At 44.6% G+C, this 6,199-nt stretch overlaps 1 long non-coding RNA gene across 8 annotated transcripts; it reads right to left on the minus strand.

Moving 5' to 3' along the window:
* Window positions 1-1,339: 1,339 nt before the first annotated feature.
* Window positions 1,340-5,997, minus strand: LOC119307708. 8 transcript variants are annotated; one of them, XR_005149498.1, is made up of 8 exons: window positions 5,512-5,997; window positions 5,230-5,412; window positions 4,473-4,545; window positions 4,225-4,302; window positions 3,951-4,101; window positions 3,803-3,871; window positions 3,019-3,467; window positions 1,340-2,191 (listed from the first exon to the last, which is right to left on the minus strand). It is a non-coding gene; the product is annotated as an uncharacterized LOC119307708 (long non-coding RNA). The 8 variants fall into 8 exon arrangements; XR_005149496.1 differs by having other exon boundaries at window positions 5,486-5,997; XR_005149499.1 differs by having other exon boundaries at window positions 3,951-4,041; window positions 4,255-4,302; window positions 5,230-5,997.
* Between the last annotated feature and the right edge of the window lie 202 nt (window positions 5,998-6,199).

Below are 6,199 nucleotides of genomic sequence, written 5' to 3' on the forward strand. Positions count from 1 at the left end.
GGTGGCCGCCTCCAAGCCCTTTGTCCACCATGCCGTTTTTGTGCTACCACATGTCATCGCCATAGTCGGAGGGGATGGGCCAAACCACACCGTCGCTCAGAAGGCCTAGCTGAAGCTACCCGGTGGCGCCGACGTAAAGTGGACACCGCGGGATCCATCGTTGGCTACCTCGCCGCAGTTGAAAAGACGAACTGTGCAGCCATGAGCGCTCCGGCTGCTGCGGCGGTGCGCTCCCCCTCCCCCGCCACCGACAATGGAAGAGGAACCAGCGTCACACGTCATCATGGCCGCCAACGTCCACACGCGTTCGACAAAAATGACGCAAATGTATAAAAAATATCTTTGTTTTTTCTAGCTTTGTCACAAAGTCATCTTGTTCAATGCAATTGTAGGTGATGTGTGCCTATGTTATTCAATTTTGAGACATTTAGTATCAACGATAAAACTTTTTTGCAAAACATGAATGTTGCATCTCAAGCTTTTATTTCTCAAGGTACCCCCTCTCAAGAATATGACACACAATGGGAGGAGACCAATATTGACATGGATAAGGAGGCTTTTGTTCATGCAACTCCTAAGGAAAGATCGCCAAACTACCAAGAGGGTGAAACTAATTGCTATGTGTGGCATGGAAAAAATTGGCATTGATGCGGCCGTTGGAAGCTAGCAACCAATGGCAGTATGGGAGAAAGCACGAAAGGATTCATGGCGCCATGGAAGGATTCATGGGTGGATTGATGGGTGCCATGGGAGGTGGCATGGATGGTCTTGTGGGTGCCATGGGAGGAGGCATGGGTGGTGGGATGGGGGGAGACATGGATGACAATGAAGACAGTGAAACCAATGGTGGCGATGAGACCAATGTTCCAAGCCATGGAGACAACGGGAACACAAGTGACAATGAAGGAGATGAAAGTTGAGAAGTTATGTTTTATGTACTTTTTATGCCCAATGCAAAAAAAAAAAAAATGTGTTGGTGATGCACTATGCTTGTGGTTTTCATTTGGATTTGATATGGGGATTTGAAGTTCAATTTGATATGCTGTTGATTATGTGTGTGGTGATCTTGCGAAGTTTAAATTCTATCAATAGTTAATGTTTTGTTTCAATACGCACTAGATGGAAAGTGCGGCTAGCCGCACCCCGCACCCCTGTCGGGTGCGGTCATATCCAACCCAACGACCATACAATACCAAAAGTAATAAAAAATTGCAACACATAATAACTTATTTACAACGCAATGACATTATATCCAACTTGGGTAGAACACGGTTAACATTCGATTCTGGCTGTTACATGAATAGCAAAGCACGATGGCAGCACCCACCCAGTCCGCTACTGGTTACACAATATATATTCCACAGATTGAAGGAAATATAGACCACATCATTAGAATTTCTCAAAGAAAGATATAGGAGGAACTAAGCACTAATAACAGTAATGGTCTGGTTAATTACATCACTTTGAGCATGTCACAAAAAATGTCACATGAACACACACACACACACACACACACACACATATAGATGGAATGGCAGAAGAACAGCCCAAAAACCTGAAGGACTGTGACATGTTATGTATGGCAAGAGAACTGAAAAATCCTGAAGACATGGTATAAAAACATGACAAAACAAATCTTTATTCGGTAAACCATTATGGCGGTAAGATAATTTAACCTATAAAGCAAATCACCACCACATCAATGTCAAGCAAAAAGCAAAATTGTTTATTAACAGTATATGATACTATATAAAATATCTATAATCAGATATAACAAAAAAATAAGTTGAGTAATTTCAATCCTTTCAGCCCACCTTGATGGAGCATCAGATTCACTATTTTTTTATGCATAGGAAGACAAAACAATTTATTTTCTCAACAAAGAGAAAAATCAGTACGCGTGTAACAACCTCAAGGTGGAAAACATGAATTTCATTCTCATGATGTACCATCTAAAACGATTTTGGATCTCCCAAAGCTTAGTTTCTCAGTTACTTAACCCTCGTCAGATAGTTGCGCACTATAAAGCAAAGTTGTGGCTGGTAAAGGAGAAGTGAAAATGCACACACAAATATGTAGCTTATATAACCTCTTTTGAGACAAGGCAAACGACTCAGGTACTGGCGAACCTTGGTTGAGGATTCCACCGGAGTTCATGGATGTTGCAGTTGTTGTGTGTCTACAGAACAAACTGCACGGGAAGAGAGGGGATTCAAATCAGTGGCTGCAGCTGGGAAATAAAACCAAAAGCAGTTTACGTTAATAGATTATAGAACATCCTGCAACACTCTGAAGACCTTTTTGTGAGCTCTGATGGTAATCTGATATGGCAATGGTTGGTTGTGCTACATTATGATTTTTCTTTTGGACGATATCATGTTGTTCCAACAGTACCGACTGAATTATATATAGATCAACTTGTTAAAACAACCTTGCCATAAAACAACAAGGGCCTAAGTTGTACAAAAAAATTGATGAAATCGAAAGGGGGAGTTATTTCTAATTAGACAGAACACTGAACCAGTCTAGACCATTTCAAATTCCTATTTCGAAGCGGTTCCATTCATAGGGCTTTAAAGGGGTGAATATCCATAAGAAGAACCAACAAAATTGAAGTTTAGAAGGTTAGGAAAACTAAAAGAGGGGATGAACTAACATGAGGATATTGACCACTACAACACTTGTTTCCATACTAATGAAACATTTAGTGCTTACTCACCTAACAAGATAGCAGTAGCAAATCATCTGGCTTACTCAGGAAAAGTTCAGTATAATAATTAAATCATATGGCTTTGTATCTGCACTTTTACGGTGATGCAGAGATCATTAAGCTACTGGAAAACCCAAAATAGTGAAGTTCCATTTAAGCTACTGGAGTAACAGTGAAGTTCCATTTAAGCTACTGGAGTAAGCTACTGCAATCAGTACTGGAGTATGCTACTGGAGTACAGAAAATCCTACATTTCATTCAGATCGGGGTCAGACCCCCACAAAAATCTCATATGTTCTGCTGAGTACCTCGATCTGGATGTCGCAGCCAGCGGGGATCTCCTTGCTCTGGACGCACTTCATCGTCGGCTTCTTCTTGTCATCTTTGTTGGCTTCCTGGGTGCCCCACTTGGTTTTGGCCTTGCCGGCAGCACCAGGCTTGGACTTGGCCTCCCACTTCCACTTGAGGTTGAAGTCGTCGCCATTGGGGGAGGCGAGCTCCGCCTCCCACTTGATCACCTGGCCCCCGCCGCGTGCCTTCTCCTTGGTCATCCACTTCCAATTGTGGCCCCCGGGGAGGCGGCGACATAGGTGTACTTGTGGCAGGCCGGATGCGGCCTCCCGGGGAGCCGGCGGTGCGGGCGGAGAGGGTCGCGAGCTAATCTTTTGGATAGACCGGTGTGCATACATGATTGTGCATGATAGAACTCTGTAAGCATGCACTTACAATTTCGGCGCCTCCTCCCAGGTAGATATTTCTGCAGTGTGGAAAATAAGAAGTTAACTAAACTATATATATCTCATGCATATTGCCAGTCTAATAATCAAAAAGATTACTGTTGATCACAGCCATACCACTGGATTAGAGCCAAGAACAGGAACATCTCATGCAATTCTCTTTCAAGCAACACCTTTATTTGATCCGTAACTATTGTCGGTTTATAATCCTACTACGAAATTAAGGCCCCTCTTTGGATTGAAGTAAATTCATGGGAATTTTTTAGAACTATAAATGGTTATTACATAATCTGGTTATGATCACACTGTAGCAATAGAAAAATAAATTCAAAAAAGAAACATAAAGAATCAAAACCTGTAACTATGGGCATCCACCCTGGTCGTCATTTCAGCAACCTGATACTCCCCAAGAGGCAACTCCAATCTGAAAATAACATAGGAAATAAGATGAGGGGATCTGAGTTTGAGGAAATGAAATATCACACCCCTTTAGCAAGCATTACTTGAGGATGCAGGCTGCTACCATCTCTGTCTTCCATGCCATTTCAATAGGTACACGGTTTTGAAATATTTTCTTCTTGAAGCTAACCAAGCCTGCTTTTTTTTGGCTGAAGATAAATCCATCAGTTTGAAGTAGAAAAGCAACGACTCAACCTAGAGATCCAAGCAAAGGACCATCAACATTTTATAACTAATCAATCCACCCAAACTAAAATTAATTTCTTATCTATTTTAATGAGTAAACATTTTCCATTGCACACAGTGAAAACAAATTACTTTCTAATCAATCCTCTAACTTAGCAGCACCTTCACACTTGTTGAGGTTGCACACGGGTCATCACACCATGTTCATGTCTGCAACATTCAAGAAGACCAAAGAACAATGAGGAATGTCAAACACTTTAACAAGACCAGCAAGTGAGACAGGAATGACCGAGAAGCGGTATTGCAGAAAACATGGAATTACGGTACAACCGAACGATAAAACAGAAAGAGGGATTGTAGCATTTATTTTTTCCTCTTACCGTAATATTTCCTTCAACTCTGTTGCGTTGGCTTTGCTGACATGGTCGGCCAGATCATCCTTGTGACTGCAACCTGCACATAACAAAGCACATGTCACAGCAAAAGAAAAATATCCTCCACATAACAGAAAACTAATGAGGGAATGTGATATTATAAACAAAGAAATTAAAGAGCTCTATATGTGTAATAACTAATAAATATCCGACTGTAGAAAGCTTGAGGGAAATTATTGCAGAAACCAACCAAAGCCATTTTTTTTTACTAATTATAGATACAAAACCATTTAGCAAAATCCACTGGAACTACTGAACTACAGGACTGAATCAATGAAACATAATAACAATTGCAGAAACTAAAGGTAGCATTTTAGGTACTAATTGACCCTGGGCATATAATACTATTTAGTCAAATAACTGAATCAAAGAAAATTTATAGGAAGAAAAGGAAAAGGTTAATAAACCTGCATGTATCAGTGAGCAACAAGGATCACTATTTGCACATGCAACAATAAATAGATCAGAGCATTAGTAAACAGCAAACAGAACACCTACTGGACCCTAGAAGCAAAGTTTTAGAAAATACTAATCTTGGTGAGTTCTGGTATTATTAGTATCACTGGGGCATGTGTGGTCAGTAGGAGACGATGCAAGACCTGTAGAAAATACTAATCTTGGTGAAGGCAGACACGTTCTGGGCATGGTTCTTTTATTCGGGTACAGCTGAGAAGAAAAAATCATATATGGAGTATAAGCTTACCTGTGTGATTTGGGCATGGGGTGGACGTGGTACCCAGAAGTCCAGCACCTAATCTTATCACGTACTGACGGCGTCCTTACCCACTTGACATCATCCATTCTCTGTACATGCATAGATGGGTAGGCGCCGGTGCAGCCTCACGCTGCCTCTTCGCAGGGAAAACCTCCTCCTTGCTAACCCTATCTGCAGCATATAAAAACAAAAAAAGGAAGCCATGAATTAGTGGATGAGACCAGGTCAGAAAGAACGAACTCACCTCCACGAACTGGGGCCATCCTCGACCTCTCCTCCTCTACACGCAGCCGCCGGGGTGGGGCTTGACCAGGATGGGCTCCTCCGCTGCACTCGCTGCAGCAGCCGCTCCTGCTCTCCTGGCGGCGACCTCGCCCGATCTGGAATCATGCCGTGCGGCGCCGGATGACGGCGACCTGCGCCAGATCCGACTGGATCAAGAACGTGGCGGCGTCCACGCTGCTGCGCCTCGAGCGCTGGGGAGGAGGCCCGGGAGAGAAGGTGGCGGTGCGAGAGGCCGTGAGGTGGCGGAGGGCAAACCTCGCGCCGCCACCCCTGCCTCATACCCTTGACGGCATGACGGGAGGGGGCGCGGCCGCGTGCCTCCCGGATGCCATGAACGGCGGCGGAGCAGCCGATGGGGCAGCGGGGGTTGAGCAGCACGGGCACGGCGACCGAGCGGCGGAGGAGAGGACGGGAGGAGGAGAAGGCGAGGCTAGGGGGTGGAGGCGCGAGGGGGACGAGGCTAGGGGCGGCGGCGGCTGGAGTGAAGCGGAGGGGCGCAACGGAGGGCGAGTTCCTTTTATACGCCGACGTGTGAAAAGTCGACAATGCCCTCCGTGGGGCACGAGATTTACAGGCGGTGGCACGAACCTGAGCATAGGGCTCGATCCGACAGCCAGAATGCTCCATCTCGCGATCGGACGGCCCAGATCGCTCCATCTCGCGATCCGACGGC

The sequence above is a fragment of the Triticum dicoccoides genome, chromosome 5B, assembly GCF_002162155.2.
Source record: "Triticum dicoccoides isolate Atlit2015 ecotype Zavitan chromosome 5B, WEW_v2.0, whole genome shotgun sequence".
In the NCBI taxonomy this organism is placed as follows: domain Eukaryota; kingdom Viridiplantae; phylum Streptophyta; class Magnoliopsida; order Poales; family Poaceae; genus Triticum; species Triticum dicoccoides.